This window comes from Neodiprion pinetum, chromosome 4 (genome assembly GCF_021155775.2).
Source record: "Neodiprion pinetum isolate iyNeoPine1 chromosome 4, iyNeoPine1.2, whole genome shotgun sequence".
Classification (NCBI taxonomy): Eukaryota; Metazoa; Arthropoda; class Insecta; order Hymenoptera; family Diprionidae; genus Neodiprion; species Neodiprion pinetum.
Window position 1 is genome coordinate 39,082,082 of NC_060235.2, and position 23,951 is coordinate 39,106,032.

The following is a 23,951-nucleotide window of genomic DNA, read 5'->3' on the forward strand; positions in this document are numbered from 1 at the left end:
ACTTACCAAATCTAAGCTCTTAATATTAACGGGAAGATTATGCTCATCATAGTTTTCCATTTTCAATTTAGTCTTATATAAAAATGGCCATATCTTATCACCAATAGATTGTTAAATTAGTTGCATCGTCAATATTTATAGGAAATTGAACGCTCTACAAAAATGGTCTCTTATACTTTTTTCATTAATCTAACCATTTAAAAGATATTCAAGGTGAAAGGTTGAAGTATTTTAAGGAAAATAACTTTTTGTTTTGAATTTTGTAACTTACTAAAAAATAATTATTGTCAAATGAGTTTCAGATATTTTCATAGGAAATTGAACGCTCTACAAAAAAGGTTTCTTGTGGTTAATCGATTACTGTAACCATTTAGAAGATATTCGCAGTAGAATCCCAATGCCTGTTGATTTTAATAGTTTTTAAATAATTATTTCCAATTTATCCATTCAATTTATGAATTTTTACAATATTCATGAGAATCTGAGTTTATTTCGAAAGAATGACAGTTTGCAAGTTATGTCTTATCTTTTGTTTGAGAATATATTTCTTTCGAATCAATTTTTTAACGATATTTTCTTTTTATAACTTTTATCACAATTGAGGATCGTAATTTGATATTTTTCAACGGGTTTATTTAAAATGTCATTCAAATTTCTTTTTTCCAAAAAAGTTATAATTGAATATTTTTTGTTTGGGGAATTTGTCGAAAATTCAAAACAAAAAGTTATTTTCCTTAAAATACTTCAACCTTTCACCTTGAATATCTTTTAAATGGTTAGATTAATGAAAAAAGTATAAGAGACCATTTTTGTAGAGCGTTCAATTTCCTATAAATATTGACGATGCAACTAATTTAACAATCTATTGGTGATAAGATATGGCCATTTTTATATAAGACTAAATTGAAAATGGAAAACTATGATGAGCATAATCTTCCCGTTAATATTAAGAGCTTAGATTTGGTAAGTACTTTCTAGAGGTAGCTAGGAACTAGTTTTCGTGTGTCGAATCCAAAAAAAAAAATACTTGATTTTTTTGACCCACCCTAATATATATATATCATATATATATTTATATAAATATTAGGGTGCTTTTTTTTTGGACTATTTTTTTTTTTTTCGGTCCCACCGTAAAATTTTGTTGGAAATACAACAAAAAAAATTCCCTGAAAGATTGAGCCCTTAATATTAATATCAAGTGCTCGCCCAAGGCATGTAAAGATTTCCCGCTTAAAACACACGTAAACTTTAATTTTTTTCTTTAAAACATCTACAGTTCAGAGGCATTCTATGGTGTAGTCTAGGACGTCAGTAGGTTTTCTTCGGAATGAAATGATCTACAAAAGTGCTCATTGCGGTGAAGTCGTAACTCACACCGGCGAAGTCGTACGGGCCACCCAAACCCAATTTTTTCATGAAATTCTTGTCTTTTTGCCCGTATCTCGTAAATAACAAGAGCTACAAAAAAAAAAAAATATTCAACAAATTTGTAGGAAATTTAATTTCCTACAAAAAAGTTCCAGGAAACCAAATTGCTAACATCGATATTTATTGAGATATTGGGCTTTTAAGGTGAGGAAGTGTGGAATTTTCATGAATTATTGAGTTAAATTGTCGAATTATTGATTGTCGAATATTTTTTTGTTTTGTAGCTCTTGTCATTACAATTACAATTACTAATAAATGTACGTAGATACGCGGCGAGCGTTCGCCCCCGAACTTGAAAACGCGATTAGAAAACTGGCGTTTATTACATCACATCGCATACTTGCCGGTTAATATCTTCGTTACGATGGTTATTTTTTAATTTCTTATTTTCCGCCCCTCTGTCTGTCTTCTCGTCGTACAATCACCGGATATGTGATATAATTCAGGGTCGTTTCAGTCCCCGTAAAGAAATATTACGTAAACGCGTATGTATGGATGCGTATCCGTGATTATAAGACGAGTTTAGTGCTTACGGCTGTACACGTTTTAAGAATTTATATATATATATATACATATATACGCAAGTGGGTAATTTTAGTGAATGAATTTCATCTTACCGTATCGCGTCTACTCGTTAAGGCCGAAACTTTATCACCACACTCAACACTGTGTCTTTCTTCTTTTTTGTATTTTTATTCTGATTTTTTTTTTCTTTTTTTTTTATCTTTCTTACTCTTCGTTTTTACTGGAACCAGGTAATTATTTATTTGATTATTTATTTCTCCGTGTATGAAACGTACACAAAGTATTCTTGCCCCTTCGATCTACGCGATCAGTCGACGGATATATTTGACTTGGGTGAGGAATAGGAGCTTTGTTAAATCCTGCATCAACGAACGAATCGATTTATATGTTTCACTTTGCTGCGAGGTTCTATCGGAGGAATAGGAACCGTCTATCTGTTCCTCGTTATTCACTTTGAAACCGCACCTCTCGACTTTTCCCGTATTGTCTGAAAAACGTCAGCAGCGAAAGCTTGCAGCTTGTAGGATACACGAATTTCACCAGTTAATTATCGCGCCCTCCGCAGCAGACGACCGGAAAATCAATCGGCGACAGACGCCAATTTGTAGAAACAATATCTCTCGTCGTCGATAACCGAAGAAGAATAATAAGAAGGGAATAAAAATATGAAGGAAAATAATAACCGGTATATCGTAAATCGAATCAATTGTAAAACCGGCGATGTTTGCGACTGCAGCGGCGACGTCGTATCCGTACAATGTGTAACTCGTATGACACAATTTTACAGACACGCGGGTCCGGTGAGCTGATGCTGGTGGAATGGTCGGGGGGCCTCAGGCCCAACGGCTTAAGTATTGGCTATCCAAGAAGGGGTACGTTGGGTCAGACCGATCGGTTGCAGGTGGGGGTTGAATTTGCGGGGGCTATACCTCGGCGGAAATCAAGGTCTTCCAGAGAGTAGCCGACGAGAAATGTGCGCGCAAAGGAAACGGCGCGTGCGCAATTTTAATGAAGAAACCGAACGCGATTCACGCGCTCGACTCTTTTCTGAAAATCGTACACGGCACGCCTGTGATCTGCCTGGAAATTTCATTGCGGTTGAGTGTATTATTTTTTTTTTTTTGGATTTGTGCGTCGACGTGTTTTTCATGCCGACAAGCGAATGAGCTTTATTTGCTCTGCGGGTGCGGGGTTGAAGTTACGAATTTGAAAACTTCCGAAAGAGGCCTTGTTATTTATCGTTTCGCGGGGAAACTTGACGGAAAGAAATCAAACTTTGAAGTAACGACAAAGTTTCGAACCGTTGGAAAGTTCACGGTTCAAGGTGCCGAAAAGTAAAGTTACGAAATATGAAGTTTCGATGGGGTGAAATTTCGAAAATTAAAACTTGTATCGCACAGCGTGGTTTAATCGATGAGTGGATGTGGAAAATCGGAAAACCTGAATGACGGAACGATCGGGATTCCGAACGCGGAAGTATAGAACACTTCAAAACAAAGAAAGATCGAAGCGGTGGAATTTCAACTCACCGGAAATTCACAGAACCGAAAATCTTCGATGTTTCAGATTTTTTAATTTTCTCATTTTCGCACTTTCGGAACTTTGACTCGTCGGCGTTTTGTCCTTTCGGAAATTTGAGCTCCGGGTTTCAGATCGTTCGAAACTTTGATCTTTCGTCAAAGTTTGATTTCTTTTCTTCAAGTTTCGCCATCAAATAATTCGGAATTCGGCGCTTTGGGAACTTTTCAAATTCGGAATTTCAACTCCGTCCCGAATTGCGGGCGAATAAAATACAAAAACATGACGATTATTGTATCGGGCTTCGTGTTTTCAATTTTATACACAGCTTTTGCCTTCTTATAAACTCTTTTTACTTCTTCTTCTTATTCATCTTTTTTTCTATCCTACGTTTTTCATCTAACTCCGTTTTTTCCTAACGCTATAACTAGCTACACCTTCCCCCCCCCCCCCCCCCCCCCCCCATTAGTTGTTGTTTTATTCCTCTCTGACGTATGAATATGTCTTCAAACATGTTATACCTGTACACCGTGCACAAGCGAGTGTAATAAAAATCTTACGCATCTTTATAAAGAATTGCGAAACATTTTGGCCGTCGTCGAGAATCTGTCGTTAGACGGAACGACGTGACGTTGCAAAAGTGATTTAATTTTCGAGTTCACTTCTTCTTTCAATTCTTCAACGTCCAACTATTCCTTTCAGCGAAATTATATTTCGCACGTTATAAGATTTCCCGATGAAAAGTATCTTCTTTTCAGCCTTAAAAAAAAACGCATATTACGCACAAACATGATCGGTAAAAAGGACTTTGAATATTGATAGAACATTGAGGTTTCGCGTCATCGAATTGCATAGGTGAAAAATATTTTCCACACCGATAAAACAAAAACAAAGCCCACGACAAGGAATAATTTGAACCAAACTTTTTACTTTCCCTTTTACATTTTTTTTACGTCCAGTTTTTTTCCCCTCTAGCCCGACTCTTTTCAATTTGTCAAATTTTTTTTTTCCCCCCTTCGTTCCTCGTCACTTTCCTTCCGCGGGCAAACCTTGTGTCCCGGAATTTGCGGGCCTTTTTTTCTTTATTTCTTTTTTTTCCTCTTCTCCTTTACTCACCGGACCGCGCGGCTCGAGTTGACGGTCAAATATTCTACACGTCCGAGAAATGATTCGACGAAAGGCTGGCGAGAGTGATATTGTAATAACCGATGGGTGCGTGTAATACGTAATACTTGGCCGCAATAATGTTATAGAGGCATGGCGTATACGAATGACCTTGAGAAATTGTTCAGTGATCGTTGGCAATTCGTAATATATGTTGTACGACATACGCAACCGTATTTAAAATATGAGGTTCGAAATAAATTCGCGGTTGCAACGTAATTTTTTAACCCACCGACTTGTTTACGTTTATTCGTTTACTTGCGATTCACTCGGATTCACTTCGCTATCTTGTTTGCATGGGAAATAGTCGTTTTTCCAAAGAGTTCGATTTCAGGTTACACACGAGCATGTGAATTTACACCCATTGGCATACAATATTTATATTATATATCGCAACTGCATCTTAACCTACTGCTGAGGTACCTTCACGCCTATAAATTACGGCTGTGTAATATAAATATGTACGTAGATATATACGCATACGTGTAAAACATATGGGATTTATGCGGAGAGAAGATGAATAAATAATTACAAATATATGCCGTTGCTGGTGAAGGCCTCGATATTTTCAATAACGATTATGATTTAATAATCAGATCGATAAACTTGTACAGATGAGTGATGCAAAAATTGTACGACAACCTAGTATTTTCTAGGTGTAGATAATCGGACGAATGCGGTGAAATGCAATGAAACGAAATTTTTTTAAGCAGCCTAATTATTTTAGGCGTCGATATATCGGTCAGTAAAAATGAAAAACGTAGGTACAGACCGGGACAATATGTTGAAATTTGAAAATCAACCGCGCATGCGCGAGTTTTATCGGCTGTTCCTGCAGGCTGGCCAATCCGAGTTTTCAGCTGTCGAACTCTTTCTCCCGGCGATGCGATTGATACGAATTTTCGAGGTTAGAATCTCAAATAATCGAGGCAGCGACTCGGAAAGGTTTCGGAAGCGTTTGTTGTCGGGTCGGAAAGTTGATTCTTCGAAGAACGCTCGGAATTCAATGCTTACGCTCTTTGAAAATTCAAACGTAGACATTTTGCGTGGGTTGGCCCGCCTGCGTCGCGGACAAAATTATCGTTGCGGGAAGATTTGGCCGACCAATGAGATTTAATAATTTGGCGCATGCGCGGTTCATTTTCATGCTTCATGAGATTGTCCCGGTATCTACTAAGTAGGAGTTCTTATTTTATAACCGATCGTCGCGGGTTACTGAACTATGAAAAATTAAAAAATCAGAACGAATGTTAAAATTTTATTCGCGTAATTTGCAGAAGTAGTCAAAATAATCGTGAGGAATAACTGTGAAAATGTATATGAATTTTTACCGCCTTTCAAATTAACAGTGCCAAGGTCCAAGCTTGTTGTAAATCTACTGTATTTTTATTTTATTTCCAGACATTCAACGGAAATTTTTTTTTTCACGGTATATTCCTCCTGTTAGGAAAAAATTCATCAAGCAATCAATTATTCAAACGTGTAAGCTCCTTTTGATTTTACGAGCGTTTAAGTTTTATTGCTTTTGTTATACCGATCATTTTTATCAAGTTCAATCGACACGCAAGTCGGTGATCTTGCGACTCGCGCTCTTTGTACTTGTATACGTGTATCGTCATATTTACAATAATGTCTGTGTGTATTTGCGAAATGGCGACAGATTCAGATATACAGGTACTTTCGAGGTAGTTATGTCGTCGAGACTTCCTTAAAACTCGAATTTATGTGCATCCGAACAGAACAACTTTTTTGGGCGCGATCAAAAAAAAAAAAAAACCAGAACTCTTAAACGGAAAGGTTAAAATTTGAATTCGTACAATGTGCCGAAGGCAAAAAAAAAATTGTAAACACTGCTTACTTGTGGAAAAGTTGTCTATTGAAAAGAGAAAGACGACGAATCGCTGGAGAATATTAGTTTGATGAAATTTCAATATCGCGTTTCGAGTAATAGTCGTGGGGGGGAGGGGGGGGGGGGGGGGGGAGGGATCCGTGTCCCATTTCTAATTTAATATAAAACAAAATAATAATAAATAATAAAGAAAAAATAAAAAATTTGTTCAATATCGTGCAAAATACAAGAAATAGCGAATCGCTTGAGACTGAGCGGCGGAGCCGTTAACACGAGGGTACGAGCTGGTAGCGCTCGTGTTGAACTAACGGCTGACCAGTTTCACTTGAAAATTGGGCGTCCGAAACGAGGAGCCGAGAGCCGTTGGGATGATTAATTCTAAGCCGCGTGTACGGAGGCAGAGTCGCGAAACGATATCTTTCACAAGGGTCGCGCGACGGAGACGGAAAGCGGCAAGGGTCGTGGGCGGGGGGCGAAGGGGGGGGGGGGGGGGAGAGGAGAGGGAGGAGGAGGAGGAGGAGGAGGAGGAGGAGGAGGAAGGGACGAAGGAACGGAGTTGCGCGCATGCGCGCGCGCGACAATCGAGCGGGGTGTACAACTACCTGCGGCAACGAAAAGAAGATAGAGCGAGAATACGGGCGAACGTAGAGACGGACAGAATTAATATATACATCGAAATTTCCCATTCACTCGACCGGCTCTCAAATATTGTTATACGCTGCTATAACGGGCGTGAAAGAATTTTTTCGAGGCCGATCCGAGACATCGTGCAGCGGCGAATTACCCAACTCGCGCAATATTGCGAAGCTGTGCGCATGCGCGCTCGATCATCAGCGTTGATTAGACCCGCGCAGTTTCAAGAGCTGTTTCGTCGCACGTACCAACCGATTGGCACAGCCTGCAGCACAGCGGTTGAAGGGAGTCGAATGGAGGGATCGAACGATCTTTGGACCCGAAAACGAGCGTTGCCTCATCTCTCCGGTCTGGTCAAATATTGTTAGTATACACAGAATTTTGCGACTCATCGCCTTGTCGATGATCCCGCATAACTTCGCGTCTCCGGGGTCGAAGCGGAGACGAAATTTAGAGAAAAGAAATACGGCGGGAGAGGTCGTTGCCGGATTTAGGATCGCAAAAAATTTGGTTAAGCGAAAACGTGATTAGAGTATGAAAAGTCGCGGCTGAGTCAAGCTTCGAGTTAAATACAAATTGCAAAGCCTCGTGGTACTGCAGGATAATAATCTTTGAAAGAGGTTAATTTTTAACAAATCGTATCAATGAAGTCCGAGGAATTTCTTTTACTCACTCTAAAATTTATATCGCTCGGCCGATTCCGATGAGCATTATGTAGCTATTATCTTATCCGTACCGTAAATGAATTCTCCGCAACTGATAATCGGAATTTTAGATTTTGTGTGATAGGAACGTTGCACTCTTTGCAGAATCACACGTAAGTTTCATCGTGCAAATATTAAAACAACCCTCTGTAAAATATCAACTTTACCCAAACAATATTTCGACTGACTGGAAAAAAAAATGTATATAATATTATACTTTAGAGAATTTCATTTGTGAGTAAAATAAATTATTTATCGGTCAACAACCATTATTTACAACAATGCGTGATTTCTGTGGTACATTGTTAGTTAGGGAGGTGTTTGGAATTCAAATCTTATTCATTTCTTTTTCTCCGACGTGTGAAATTTTTCGATTTCATTCAATTTTGTCGGTCTAGCTTTGCAGTTGCATTTCTTGATGGATCCGACGGTTACCTTGGAAGGTGCAATCGCCGCCAGAAATATCGTTGCGCAATCTCTACACGTTTCCTTTGCACGCACGCATTCATACATTCACAGGATATTTGGTGTAACGACGTTACGAGCCGTACAACGAAGAGGAGCATCGAATCCGTTTACACTTTTTTCAGATCCAAAGAACTCCGTCAACTTTTTTACTCGCGATGATTTGTAATTTGTATATTATTACTTACCGTTGTTTTTTTTTTTTTTTTAAACCGCAATTGGAACTGTATACGAATTACAGAACGATATTAACACACGTTCCAGAATGTTGAATAAAGATTGGCATAAAACTTCGGAACGAACAACCTTGACATTCTAAACAAGTTTTGAAATGAAACGTTCCGTTTTACACATTTTGCTGGAAACTTGAGAATGTAAAGAAAGAAAAAAACAACATAAATTGCCAACTCTTGGAGAGAAAATTTCGAGACGAATCGTAGTCTAGCTTTACAGACTGTGTCGTCAAATTTCTTCATCGGGTTGTTCCCATTTATTTTCTCTACATTTCAATCCTCATGAAATTGTATGATAAATTGAGCAAAGAGGTATTGCAACGTACATACGTTAGAAGGATCAATTATCAATGGTTTAAAGACGCGCAGAATGTTCGTTGTGAAAGAGCGAATATTATGAAAGGCGTGTGTATACTGCATATAATACATTATACCTACATACATGTATAATGTAAAAACGTAAAACATACGTCTACACATGTTTATAATTTTATTTCTTTTTTTTCCGCAAATACTCGTTGCCAATACTCGCCAAAGATATAATTTTGAAACGGGATTCTCCTAGCAATTAGAGAGAATTTCAAACGTTTTCTTCCAACCCAACCATCTACAATATAACTGCCTATACGCCTGAGGTGAGATAAAATAATTTACACCGAGTTAAAATATATAAATTCCTTTTTTAATCAACGCGAAATTATTCACTTATATATACAATTCACTTCTTTCGATCCCAACGATTTTCCGAATCAAGTATCGGACGGTGGTGTCGAAGATTTATGGATGATAAATCCTCAACTCCTCAAGTCACAAGATAATTAGCATTCCGCATGTACGTTATAATGTATAAATTACTTGATTTTTTTTTTTTTTTTCCTTTTCCCCTCTTATTTTACACCATATTACGCGTACTATTCATTCGCGTGTATCAAAGATATGACTCAGAGAGTTGACGAAGTCGGAACTACGATGAGTTGTCAGATTTTTTTCCTTTTTCCCCTATTCTATACGATATAGTCGATTGTATATTAATAACTAAACCGATGATTGTCGAAAAACAATCGTACGGAAAAGTATTGTGAAAAAAAGAATGTTACTTCTCTATCCCTCTCTCTCTGTCTTTAGTAACAAGCAGTAACGTTCGACAGGCTTAACGTTGGTGCTATTATATGAAAAACGTTGTTCATTTAGTAACTTCAGAATCACACGACGATTACAATATATCCGTAACAGGTTTCCGTAATTTGAGATTAAAAAAAAAAAAATAAAAAAAAAATAAGAAAATAAAATCTTTTTTCTCCTTTCTTTATACGGCTAAATTGGCTTCTACGACGAAAGAGCGTCTAATCAGGATTGTCCGGGGTTTACGATCATCGTCAATCGTTATGTCATCCGTCATTTTTGGACCCTCGTCAGTATGTGCTTAGGAGATAATATTTTCCAGACTTGATTTTAGTTAGCGTCGTATATGTATAGTCAACGTTTCGTACCTTCGGTCACGCGGCTAGATCCGGCTTCAATTTCTCTCTCTCTCTCTCTCTCTCTCTCTCTCTCTCTCTCTCTCTCTCTTTCTCTCTCTCGCTCTCTTTTTTTTCTCGTCTTCCAACCGAACATCACCGAAAATCTTCAAGGACGTTGAAACGGCCACTCGCTGGGATAATTCCTACACCTATAAATGTTTTTACCTGCAAAGAATATAAGAGAGCAATCGCGTCCAAATTCGCAGCTCTGTACTTACTCGTTAAAATTAGCGACAATACCCTAACATCTTTGCGAATTAGGATCGTATTTCTTCATGCCGGAGCGTAAATGCCCGCTCTAATTACGCTTGCGTCATTCGGTATTCATTTTTTATTCACCATTTTTTTTTTTTTTTTTTTTTTTTTTCTCTCGAGACACATTTACTTTTACGACATTCAAGAAATGTCACGCCGCCGATGCGTAAATTTATCGTAACTATTGCCATCGTTATTTTTTATAATATTATTATTAACTACCTGAATTTATATTTCTACATTTATTCCGTATCGTATTTTCCGACCTCAATCAATATTACCGCGTAAATTATTCCCTGTTTTTTTGAAAGGGAAAAAACAAAAAAAAAAAAAAAAGTTCATGCACTCAATGTTTCTGCTCGTTCATATTCTCTATTCTTTTTTTCTATACTTCTCGTTTTTATTTTCATTCGTACATGTAATATTTAAGTTTTGTAATTCTTACGTAGAGATAATTTTTTTTTTTTTTTACATCAAGATCAAATAAATTAATCGCAATAGTTCGAATCTACATCTATGTATAATAAGTATACGATTATCGTTTTTCAGAAAGTTGTTGCAGAGCCGAAATAGAACGAAAAAAAAAAAAAAAAAAAAAAAAAAAAAAAAAAAAAAAAAAAAATGGAAAATAAACAAATAAATACATATCGTTAGGTCCAATGACTTTGCCTCTCGCCTTGTTTATTCTTCGAGCATTTCGTACTCTTCACACCGTCCGCATGTGCGCGGTGTGTAAAACCACAGCGTAATAAAGACAATAATTCTTACAGAGAGATAAACGAACGATTCATATCTTAAGGTTTCCACATTTTTTCCCCTTCTTTTCTTTTTCCTACTTTTTCATTAGTCGAATTATGAAATACACGCGGCCACCTGTTAATACCTTACCATATATAATTCGAGTTTTATCCAGGTCATATTCCCTACCAACGATCCGCCGATTCGATGTCCATACATACGTAAAATATGTAAGAGGCATGTGTATAAACTGCATTGTACATCTTTGTCGCAAATTATAGTACATGTATATGCAAAGTATATATACGAGAGCCTTCGGATTGCGCACGGTGTACAATAATATTCCTTTCTCTTTCGCGATTGTGTGTGTGTGTGTGTGTGTGTATTTTTTTTATTCTTTCATTTATTCATTTTGTTCGTCTTCTTCTGTATTCTCGCATTTTTATTTTATTTTTTTAATTCTTTTGGTAATTCCATTCACAAGCATCCTCATCATCATCGTCATCATCATCATCGTCGTCGTCATTATCGTCGTTACGGTAATAAATTATTTTCAGAATAATTCGGAGAATGAATTACGAACAAGACTTGAAGAATTCATAATCTAATTCATTCATACAATTACAGATCTGTCGTTGTGTATAAAAAGTGACACTTTACTTTTGATTCTTTCTCCCACTTCGCGAAACCATAGTTTATAACATAGTGGGAGATCAAAGAAAAAAAACTTATTATCCAGGCAGTCTAATATATATGTATATATATTATACATACATACATGTATATGTACAAAGCTTATTCACATATTTTTACAAAACGATGCATCCAGCCCAGCATAATTTTAACGGTCAGAATGACCTGAATGATTTTATTTTCCAATTATGTACTATTCTGATTTTTTATTTTTTCCTTTCACTTTTTGACTTTCAGTTTCTTCTATGGGTATAATAATAATAATAATAATAATAATAATAATAATATTTTTATATACAGCTATCGTAATGTTGCATCCAAACAAGACCGTCCTCTACGTAATATTATTATACACATATATTTTTGATAATATGTGTACGTATAGAGTTCACCATAAAATATCTATTACCAATGTTATTAATATATATATATATATATATATATATATATATATATATATAATACATGAATCATTAATGTGAAATTTCTCAAAATTTTTGTAATCGTCGTAAAGTTCACATATTATACAGGGTGATATGTCAATAATATTGGTAATAGATGTTTCATGATAAACTGCATATATATTAGAGTGTTTCAAAAAAACCGACTATTTTTTTTTTTTTCGAAGAACATTGAAAAATCTTCCGAGTGTCCCTCAAAAATGACCTCGGTAAAATGTGAGCTCTTAATATTGATATTTAGAGGAGGCGATTATTAATTTTCTATTTCCCATTCAAATAACATGGGAACATTTTTTTTTTAAATTTAGAATTTTATTACTCGAAAACGAATCAGTGTGAAGATATAAACAAAACGTGTTCTTGTAGGAAATTTTACGCTCTACAAAAAAGATCTGAATAAAGATTTGCGTAAGGTAAGTCGTTTCGGAGTTATCAGGCCTCAAACGTCGAACCGTTTGAAACAATGATGTTATTAATTTATAAATGCTACAAAATTGACTCATGTCGTTGATTAATGAAATTTATTAATTGACATTTCATTGGAAGTCTATAGTTTTGTAGCATTTATAAATTAATAACATCATTGTTTCAAACGGTTCGATGTATATATATATATAAATGTATAAAATGTTCAGGTATACTTACGTGCGCAATATTTGGAAGATATCGATTTGCTAAAGTTGGGGAGAACGTTCTAATCTTGTTACTTAGAATACAGGTTATAAAATTACGATTCTTTCAAAATATTACCGTTAAAAGTAACAAATGAAAAGAAAAAAAAAAAGAAAGAAAAAACGATAAAAAAAAAAAAAAAAAACAATTTAATAGCGGTTAATTTGCGTTGCTGTAACATTCATTTACGTTATCTATATCGTTATAACGGGGCTTCGAACTTCCACGTTTATAAGTGTAGATGACTTATCCGATTTGGAATTTGAATGTTTTTTTTTTTTTTTTTTTTATTTTGTTTACCATCTTTTTTCAATTTAGTTTTTACACATTATCCGTGATTGATGCGTGTCTGGATCCGGTTTTCGTACACACCGGCCTACCAATACCAGAACCTTTCCCTAAACTGATCGGCAAGGTTGTTATCCGCAGCGTTCCTACGCTAGCCTGCAAACCGATTATGCGTAGGTGCGTCTGCATGTTTTTTTTTTTTTTTTTCCATTTTAACTTGTAAAAAAAAAAAAAAAAACAATTTGCTTAACGAAGGAACAAATTGACGAACGAACGAACAGAATTTCGGATGGGAAAAATTGGAAAATCAGTCGATAATAATTAATCAGCACAGAACTCGGATGCTTTGACCGAAAGAACAGGTGTGGAAGAATATTTACCTACTTCTTCTCTCCTATTTCTGTTAAACGTTGTTGTATAGAAATTAATATTCCACGTTTGCTCGTGTATAAATAATAATATAAAACTTTTCCCAAGCGATAAATAAAAAGTCCCCCGTTCCCCCCACGATGTGAATTCATTGATTTTTTACACTTCTTTTAGATCAATGCAGGCACAGACGAATAGTGGACTGGAATATTCCACCTTGAAATACCGGTATAATAGTTGCGTAGCCAACCCACGATATTTAATATGTCCATATGGTCGGTAAAAATAAGACTATTAGTTTGAAAATTTTCACTTCCTGATGGTGGTAATATATGTTTGTTGTTTATTCATTGTTCGTCTTACGCTCGGAACGAATCGAGGCGTTTGAAGAAATACGCGGAATAATCTTTGGAATTGTTATTGTTCGACCGATTAAAATTGAAATAATTTATCGTGTGATAAATGTAGAAAAAAATCATCGTAACGTGTGCGGTTTTATGAATAGTTGATAATAATTTTTTTTTTTATTTTTCCACTTTTCTTGTGCCTTTTATCATTTTTCATTTTTTGCTTCAGCAAGAAATTCTCCTATCATTCTCGCGCATGACGACGAGTAGTATTCTTCATTCTTATATCGCTTCGCAAGCGTAAAAAATGACGTACGTAATATCAGCTTTTACATAAAATAATTACGAATATTCACCATCGTCGCGAAATGCGGTAAATTATTTATTGCATCGACTACCGTCTTGTTATATTTCTGTTTTTACGTGAACGACGATTTATCCGTATATAATTTACGTTTAACGATGATGCCTGAAAAATCAATCGATCTTTCAAATTTTCCAGCTTCTTTTACACCACACGATTTGCATCGGCGTTGTAGAAAATATTAATTATCAAATTTTTTTCACGATTTACAATTTTTCATCACAATCGATTACTCTTTAATCGAACATGACGACGCAGACGAATTGCAATGATGTAAAATGTACAGGCATTACTGGCAAAAGGTGTAAATCAACGTTAGCATCGTGACTTTTGTTTTTTTTTTTTTTTTTTTTTTTTTTACAATGCACAGCGCAAAATACTTTTTGCGACAAATTTTTTTAACGAGGGTATTTCCCGTTTTCATATAAATATACTCGTTATAGCCACAATAATTCGATACGTCGTGGATCGATTTGCAAACTGCGAAGGCCAATGCGCGTTTTTCGGCTTGATTCATTCTAAATAATTCTAGTTCCCTCGTCGATTCTACACCACAAAGGTTAAACCGATCTCGGATAATGTTCGGTTTCCGTCAACAACGTCGTCGACCATTTATTCCGCTTCCTGTCTGCTCGTGTTCGTTTATAATTTATTGCTCATCCTTGCGTGGGTGTCTTTAACACAAGCGGTTTTCTACATATTCGGAAACCTGTCCAACCGATTTTCTGTTCATTTTAAAAAGTCGGCTTTGAATTCGCAAAGATCTTGGCCAACGATCGTCTGCGGATATTGAAATTAAGATTCGTAGACGAATTGAATATCCAATCGTCGGAAGGTAACTCTAGTCACCCGGATGAAATCAATACAATCTTACATCCGTGATGAGATGAAATCGAGAAAATCGAGCAGGTATTACGATTACGATTAAAGATCATCGTTCGTAGTCAAATCACTGCGAAAATGACTGATTGCCGTTATATTTTTATAGACCATAAAATAAACGCGGGGATTTTCTGTTGTACATACATGTTTAAATTATACGTATACACGTAAATTACGATGAAGGGATTTTCAAATTACTTCTTCATATTTATCCGCGGGGGAATCACAGCCGCGTTATAATATGGCCATGTCTAATGGACTTGCGGACATTAATGCTGCGATAAACAGTAATCAATAAAATACCTGATAGATTTTTTTGCTCAAACTATATGTATTTTAATTTCGATTCTTTTTTTTTCCCAACCGTGTTGTTGGTGTTGATGTATGTACTATACATTTGTATCGTACACACATATATCTATACTGTGTGTTGTATATTGACATTGAGGAAACAGAATCCAACCTACACGTATGTATCCTAATACCGAGTGAGCGTGTGAGAACGAAGAGTGCGTTTCTGAACAGAGTTAGTCGAAAACAAGATTGCAGGCAAAGCGCCACGCCATGTCTGGTGTTGTCCTAAATCATTAATTATTAACTCTGTATGTATTTCTATACAATAAATGTAGCATAGTATCTCTACAGAATTATTGGAGCCTCATTTTTCCCGACACATTCTAACAGTTTGTTTTTTCTTACCATTCAAATATCTCGTGTAAGATTGCGTTAACATTTCGTCTGTGCGTTAACTGGTTGACCTTAACTCGTCGAGAGACGCAGTTTTTAAAAAAAATTCAATCGTTTAATTGTCTACCACGCAAGTGTCGCCACGCAAAGAGTACGGGTAATTATTCGCATCTATCGTTAGTTTTTGCGTTTGAGAATTTAGGAAAAGAAAAAAAAAAAAAAAACGTTAGTCGACAACGACGCGGTGGAAACGATTAAGTTTGTGGATACAACATTTAATAGTTTGTTTTTCTTTGCTCGGAAGGTAAAAAAATTATTATTCTCTGCAAGGTTGATTGCTTAACAATCGGGTTTTTTTTCTTCCTCTCGCAATACTTCTTCTAATTCCCACCTTTGTCTCTGTCTCTGTCTAAAATCGACCTCACCTTCGATTAAATCAATGTACTTTATACGAATACGATTGTTTGTAATTCGCGATTTTCGCAATATTCTTATCCCGACTATTCGTATTATCGTGCGTTTTCGTCGAGGAGGCTTCGACAACTTCGGAGACTTTGGATTAGAAATTGGGTGTAGAAGCGGACTGTTGGAAACGAAGGGAGAATGGTGAAACGTAATTGAGAAGGTCTCGGATTACGATTCTGAAATCGATCTTGATATCGTATTTCAATTTTTGCATCAAATGGGTCAAAACACTCTGCCCATTTCCCACTCATTTTACATTCTTAAAAATTTTCTCACGCAGTTCGTCACTGTTTTTTTCTCCCGAATAACCGACCACTCACCTCGTCTCACTTTCTGTACAATTCGGTGGAAAAAAGTACCCGATTAACGTAACGCGACATTGACTTTGACACAGCGGTTCGAAACGCCCGACGAAAGGTCGACGATTTCGTTTTATCATTTTTTGCCGCCGCTCAGACTTCACGATTAATACCATATATCGATCGGTATTTGATCTATCACCTTAACGAACGTTTACAGTCGGCTAAATCCCAGTCTGCAGAGCAGTTCGCCATTGGTAACTGGAATCTGTTTCCGTCAGCAAACGCCGTCGTTTGAAATCATTCTTATTTGTTTCAACTCAACGTGTCGCTTTGACGAAGTTAATCGCAGACAAGGAAATCGTCGTTTTTGTTTTATGCAGAAGGCCGAGCAGTGGTAGTGATTTCTTCAAGTATAGAAAATCCCTCGGAATTACCGTGCGGAAAATTTTCAGGCGAAACTCACCCCAATGAATATTCACACCAAGCAAACAACGACTCTGAACTTACCGGATGTAACGAATAACGAGTCGTCTGATCGTACAGTCAATGACGCTAGACCCTTTTTTTTCATATATTCTGGTTTGCACAATGACGTAAATGAAAATGTTGGAACTCAGGTAGAACCGAACAAACAACTTTCCTACGGATTGCTATACTGTATACATTATTATAGAGATGTCGTTGTCGATAATGACCCACGCATCATCGATCCTAATGATCTTGATGGAAAAAGCCTCTGTCATTACTGCATTTGTGCAAGTAAATAACACTGTATTAAAGCGTATGAGCCTCGAAACGTTTTGTCGACAAATCGGCACATTTCTCGAAACATCGTTGTATAATTTTTTCCCGTAATCAGCGTGTAACGTCTTACCCGCATCGAGTCTGCAAAAATTATACACACTATAGATTACCCTAGAAAATCAACATCTCGCAATCGTTGTTCAAAGACATCGCGTTATTTTTTCTTCCAACCCGTAGGTACCGTATAAATGACACGTAAAAAATCATGGAGCTTCGCGTATGCAAACGTGTTTTGAGAATGTTTGAATCGTTTGAAGTCAAACGATTTTTAACAAGTGTTTGAGATATAGCGTTGGAATTTATAATTGATAGGAGTAGCAGAAGCTGCCACCGTAACGGATAGACAATATATCATTAAAACTTGCTGCCTGTGCAATTACGCCAGTTTTTTTTTAACACTATTACCACCCGACATGCGGCTGTTTACGATGAGCACGTTCGGTCATGTTTTCACAGGCCTTAATCACGCGCTTCTATCATTATGCGCAACGCTACAAAGGTATGCGCATATACCCTACTACACGCGTCTAAGCTCTGTAGGTGTAACATCCAGCCTGTGTCGGAGTGAAACAACGATCGGAAATTCCTTGGCGGTAAAACCGAAGGCCAAGGGTAAAATTAACAGCCTCCCTTCGCTTCCATCTTATTCGTTTCGCACACACGTCTGCACTTCGGTATATGGGATAGACTTTGCACCCAGAGTCTTAGACTAGCTTTTCTGCGATGATCGCGTGATATTTGTAGATCCATCCTTGATGGCGGGAATCCCCGATGTCTTTATCGCGATGTTTAAACTCGCGAATTGGTTACATCTGTGTGTAAAAATAACGCGTGTTTTTGCCGGTCGTACATCAGACTGGCTGCGTCACATCCCGGAAGGATTTGAACAAAGTGACACGCCAATTTCGGACTTACGGATATCCTATGGCGTAAGGAAGACGCGCGTGTTATATTCGAGAAGAGATGCAAAATGTTCGCGGAGACAATCGCTGCTCAAATTGTCGACCAGGTTTCATTCCCGTAGAAGCACAAGCACGGGATCACGTTTTGTAAACAGCCTTAAATTCTGCGATCAATTTTATCATCTGTTAGTAATTTTACGTTACATCGCCGCGACACGAAATAAGAGAATGACCGAATTGGCAAGGAATTGTCTATACGCGGAACACGCGGACTACTTCCTAGATCAACCGGCATGTAAAAATGATGAAAAACTATTTGTTGTATGATACGCGTTGGAAACATTGTTCAAGGTTAATATATTCCGAGTACGTACATACTGTGCGGTAATTGGCAGTTTGTAGGAAAATGCACGGTAGGTTACGAAATGGGGGATTCGTGGAAATATTCCAAGTGCAACGTTTAATATGTTTGGATTTTTGCGCACGCAAACGTTGGTCGTATTATTCTGCAAATTATTAATTGACGACAACAGACGAGCGCAGTGGTTGGTATTATTCTAGAAAACACTTTTCCGGTGGGGTCTACAATCGTTCGCTAATATCAAGGATCTTCAACTTATCGCTTACAGTGTGCACGATCGATCCTCGGCGCTCTTTTTGGTCGATAATGTCGCTCTGGATCACTTCGGATTTCTCTTTGCTGCTCGGTAAGGCAGAATCCTCTGATTCATCACTGCGCCTGGCGACGAAGCGGTAGGCAACTCATAATACATTCATATCGAGTGTTTAGTATCAGATCATCGGTTGATACCAAGCGTGGTTTCATATGAAAACCGAAACCATATTTTTCGGCTTGGCTACATTCTGTGAGAATAACTGAAGCTTTTCGATTCGGCATCCGTCTTCTCGGCGGATAAAATCACTCTGGATCCCTTCGGACTTCGTTCCACACCTCGGTAATGTAGGATTCTCGAATTCACCTCTGCGCCTGGCGAACAAGTGGCAGGCAACTGGAAATACATTTGTGTCGAACGGTTAGTATTCGACACCTTGCACCAGGCGAAGCTCCCAATGAAAGCCGATCGAATGTTGTTTTTTCTTGTTACCGCTTGTGGGGTATTCCATCTCTTGAATTCTCCAAGTTGAAAAATAAAACACGATTTTATGGCACTTTCTGCGGCCCGAGACCCAAGAATTTAATCAATTGGGAGGGATAAGTGTTGTCATACACGCAGGGGATTGTTGGAAAAACAGCATCAGCGCCCAGAGGTAATCACACCGCACCTTTGAACAGGGCCAAAGAGAGACAAAAATGTGAGCTAAATGTCACCGCACCTTATGGTTGCGACTTACGATAAGTATTTGATGAAGTTTCGCAACGCGTACCACGCGCTAACTGACCGAACGAAGGAGAGAAAAGTCATTTATTTAGCAACAGTGAACGGTCATTGCGGCAGCTCTCTTCTCTGGCGCAATATCCAAGACTTTGCATGTATTTGCGCGCCGTTTCTTACGTTTCTTCTCATCACAGGCAATCGGAAAATGGGCATGAAAAATTTATTCTTACGATTATTTCGAGGATTCCAGAAGAGTTAGCCGAAACAGAATCATAAAAAAAAGAGAGGCAAAAAAAAAAAAAAAAAAGAAAACAATTTCAATCCGTGGAAATCAAACAGTTTTCGAAATAATAAAAATTGTACAATATTGTGTAATTGGGTATTTTCAATTACCTAAATTTACGGTTTGGTTTCTTTCCGTTCGTTTTGAGAGAACATTATTGTATAATTCCATATTGTCGAATTAAATTATATTTTATTACTTCTGATTTAAAACCGATTAGCCGCGTAAAATAATAAAAATTACTTCATCTATCGAAAAAACCTGTACAGATTTCAGTTATACGCTAGGTTTGCGCATGTTTATGTAATCGTACCTAATTTCCGCAGTAAAAAGATGCGCAAGTACCGTACGGATTGCATTAGCGTGCAGAGCCGCGTACTCGCAACAAAAATGAAATCTTAAAAAAATTGAATATAAATACCGTGGCCATAAAATTTTATCAACGATAGATTTTCGCGTGTCTAAAAGGTAAATTTCATCTATTCAATTCAGTCTTACATCGCACGGCATGAATATAAATAGTCGAATTTGCATCTGTACCAACAACTTCAAACGGTGTTGCATTACGTTAATTAATAAACACGAAAAAACGTGGAATACATTATTGTGTAATTTGCTCCTACGATTTTGCGAATTTAGAATATATTATCTCGAGGTTTACCTAAAGAAACACGAATTACATTTATCTCTATATCTTTATCCAGGCATTAAAATGGCGTTTTGTAAAATCCGGTGTCAGATTTCAGCGACTCAAAATTCGCGAAAGTGCTTAAAACTTTGGTTTTTTCTATCAAAATCAAATCCAACACGCGTATCGATAAAAATGCTTGTCAGTGAAAGTGTTGCCTCGAAATATTTCGTCCTTCTAATGGGTTTACCGATCGTCAGCAGTGGCGGCAATTCTGTTTTATTAGAGATAAGAAGGGGCGCTGTTGTACAACTTAATTTCAATCCGCTCTTACTCTCAATTTCTGCACATTTCGATCACATCTGGAGCACAAGAGTTCGCAAAGGGCCTCTCGCCATGAAGTAGGTATCCACTTATTGTTTCGCCTGAAACGATCTGGTTAATACGGTTGTAAGCTTTCGCCTCAGTCGTTACACGGGAGTTCTTTACCTCCCGGAAGTTCGCTGTCCGCGGAGTCTCTGGGACAGGTATAATCACGTAATAATCACCACCACCTGCAGACCGGTGCGATATAAATCATGGCGAAAAAAAAAAGAAGGGAAAAAAATAATCGTATCAGTGTGCATTGTTCGGTACGAGTCGCTATACCGTGTTCGTTCATTGCCGAGTGTTTTGCAAATGCATGTACACAAGCTTTTTGCCTTGGTATAAAGTTATGTAATATAATAATGCATCGTCGTTATTCCCGAGAACTTTTGCTGTATTTTCTTCTTCTTCTTTCTTGTCAAAAAAATTACCACGGACGGTGAGAATAAACAGGTAACGAGGGTATAATAGGTCGGAAATTTTCTACGATGGAACAAAAATCATCTACGATGACGCCGTCGTAATTTCTTTGATTAACCCGAGTGTTGTAATTTGAAATTTACCACGATATTCAGTAATCAGTATCGAAAATTTGACTGTTACTCGCTCGAACGTCGAAAATTCGTCAACGTTTATAGCATAAATAATTGATCAGGTTTTTTAGAAATTTGTAAATTTTTATTCAATCATATTACGGCCCGCGAGTCGACGACCAAGTTCTGTATTTGGCAAGTCTTGCGTGGAGATTGAGAACGTAGTAATTTGAGGGTAAAAAAAAAAAAAAAAACAAACATCATAATATCGGCATGCAGAATCGCGTATTATACCATTAAGTATCAGCAATTAAAGTACACGATTCCTGTAACAAAGGTGGGACATCTTAATTCCTTAGTCATGATTCTGGTTCCTTCATACATATACGCATAGTGAGAAAAAGAATCGTTTCTAACTCACCTTGAACCATGAACCGAAATTTTTTCGCCTTGTATTACGTGACTGTAACTATAAAAATAAAGTTTGAACGTCAGACTTTGTCCTAAAAAAAAATTTCAACATATACTTTATTTCAGAGAATAGAATAGAGTCAAATTGAATGACGCGTCCTGTGTTTCGGGAGGATTTTCATGGTTTGTTTAAAAATGAACATTTAGATTTTTAATCGGTAAAAAATAAATGGAAAATGAGCGATCGAAGACATCATCCCTTTTCTGAAACAGTCGAATAACTTGTCATTACCGACGTCATCGTCATCTGAAAACTTATGAAACTTTCATAACTGTGACGTAAACCCAAGGTGCATTGTAGGGAAAACGGGAGGAGAGAAATGACGGGTATGGACCGAGCTGCGGGGCCCGGTGAAAATAAATCGGTCTCCCTCTCCACTGCGGGGGACCTACTTAGGCCCTGATTCCCACTTCGTCAATTTCCGCAGGCCAAGTAGCCGGGGATAGCACAAGTCCCAGTTCGTTCCTAACGCCATAAGGTAGACGCCACATGTTGCCTATCGCCAATAAAAGCGAAGCTTTCCGCACTTCGCAACAGAGTCACGGATTAAACGGTCCTCGTACCGGCGTCCCTCAGCCGGACCCCAGGAATAAAGTTTAAAAAAAAAACAAAACATAGAAAACCAACCGATCGCGCATCATTAACGATCCTTAGAACAAAGAGGATCGTGGATTCTGCAAATAAGCTCGTAAAATCGTCAGGGAAATCGGTAATCGGTCTGGTCACGGGGTCGATTACAGTCACCGAATCGTCGGTAGATCAGGATCGGTAAATATATCGGTAAAACCAGGGTGTTCTCGTTTGTGTTTGCCGGAAGCCGGTCATCGTCGCTGGTGAAAAATCGCCGACAACCCGCGTACTCTTGGGAGGAATAAAAAAGTAAATAAAGAAGGGGATAAGTATTGAAAATTTGAAAGTATTAAACTTCTTCATTTCCCGCTCGTTCAAAGTTTCAAAATGGAATAATCGGCCGTCTGCGACGGATGAACTGAGGAATCGCATTCATCGATCTGGCAAGTAAGTGTTACGCGTAAAATTCGACAAATTCTGTAAAATATTTATGCACGCGAAGCCGATATTTTGCCTCCGATTCGTCATTTGCCGCTTAGCGAAAAAGGCTCGTTGCCTTTAGTTCGGCCCGATCGCGTCCACGGCTTGGTGGACACTTTCAACGTTCTAAACTAGAGAAATCGTGGCGGAAATCTTACTATCATCTAAGAGACCTTGTTCCGGTTTACTAAACGTGTATATGCCTGCACGAAAGTCCTATAAGACCGGTTTTATTTCTCGTTTCTGTATGCATACGTGCGTTAGGTATTAAGGTGAATATATATTTATACGTGTTTAACGTTATTGTGTACCTTACGTACACGTAATTACCAGCTTACGTGTAGAATATTTTAACTCGATTCAAGAGGGGAATTAAAAAAGACTGTAAGTGCCTTAAACATGGAGAGAAACTGTTTTTTTCTTTCTTGCATAGTTCTTCGTCGCTTGAATTTGTCTGTGCATGGAAAAATGAAAGGGGAAAAAAAAAAAACAGAAACTGCCACTCACACTCTCTTTTAATTCTCATATGTACTCGAATTATACGCAAATATTTAAAAGTTGTAACGTTGTGAATTTTCGATCGCATTTTAACCCTGCGTAAAATTTGCAAATTTGTTTTCACACCTCGCTGTTAACTTTCCGAGATCACACCGGTCAATGCGAATTTTCAGTCTCGGTGTTCTAGATGTTAAATTTTCATTTCTTTCACGTGAGCGACGAGAAGACATGAAAAAAAAAAAAAAAAACAGTTGTATTAGATAAAATTTACTTTTGTAGAAACCAGAACGATATTTCGGGTTTCAAGAAAAGTTACCTATATTCTCAAACATTTATTGTAAATAACGACTAAACAAACTTAGGTTTCGGTTTTGATTCACTTTTGTTCGAAAATAATAATAAATCACAGGTCAACAAAATTTTTTTTATTTACTTCGAGTTTATATCTAAATAAACAAATTTCGCTTCCATATCGAATAATAACCGAAATCTTCGTTTATCGGCGTAAAAAAAGTA

The 23,951-nt window shown here is 37.3% G+C and overlaps 2 protein-coding genes across 3 annotated transcripts in view; one reads left to right on the forward strand and one right to left on the reverse strand.

Moving 5' to 3' along the window:
• The window catches only part of LOC124216916 (very long chain fatty acid elongase AAEL008004), a 32,321-nt gene extending 29,540 nt beyond the window's left edge, over positions 1 to 2,781 (reverse strand). Inside the window, exon 1 of the mRNA XM_046622035.2 lies at positions 2,046 to 2,781. The gene's annotated coding sequence lies outside the window, so the exon portion shown is untranslated. The remainder of the gene's footprint in view (positions 1 to 2,045) is intronic.
• Positions 1 to 23,951, forward strand: part of sit (stuck in traffic) — a 49,898-nt gene that overhangs the window by 7,194 nt on the left and 18,753 nt on the right. Inside the window, exon 1 of one of the 2 annotated variants that reach the window (XM_046622028.2) lies at positions 22,353 to 22,904. The exons of the other annotated variant lie outside the window; for it this stretch is intronic. The gene's annotated coding sequence lies outside the window, so the exon portion shown is untranslated. Of the gene's footprint in view, positions 1 to 22,352; positions 22,905 to 23,951 lie in introns of those variants that run through there. 2 annotated transcript variants of the gene reach the window in all.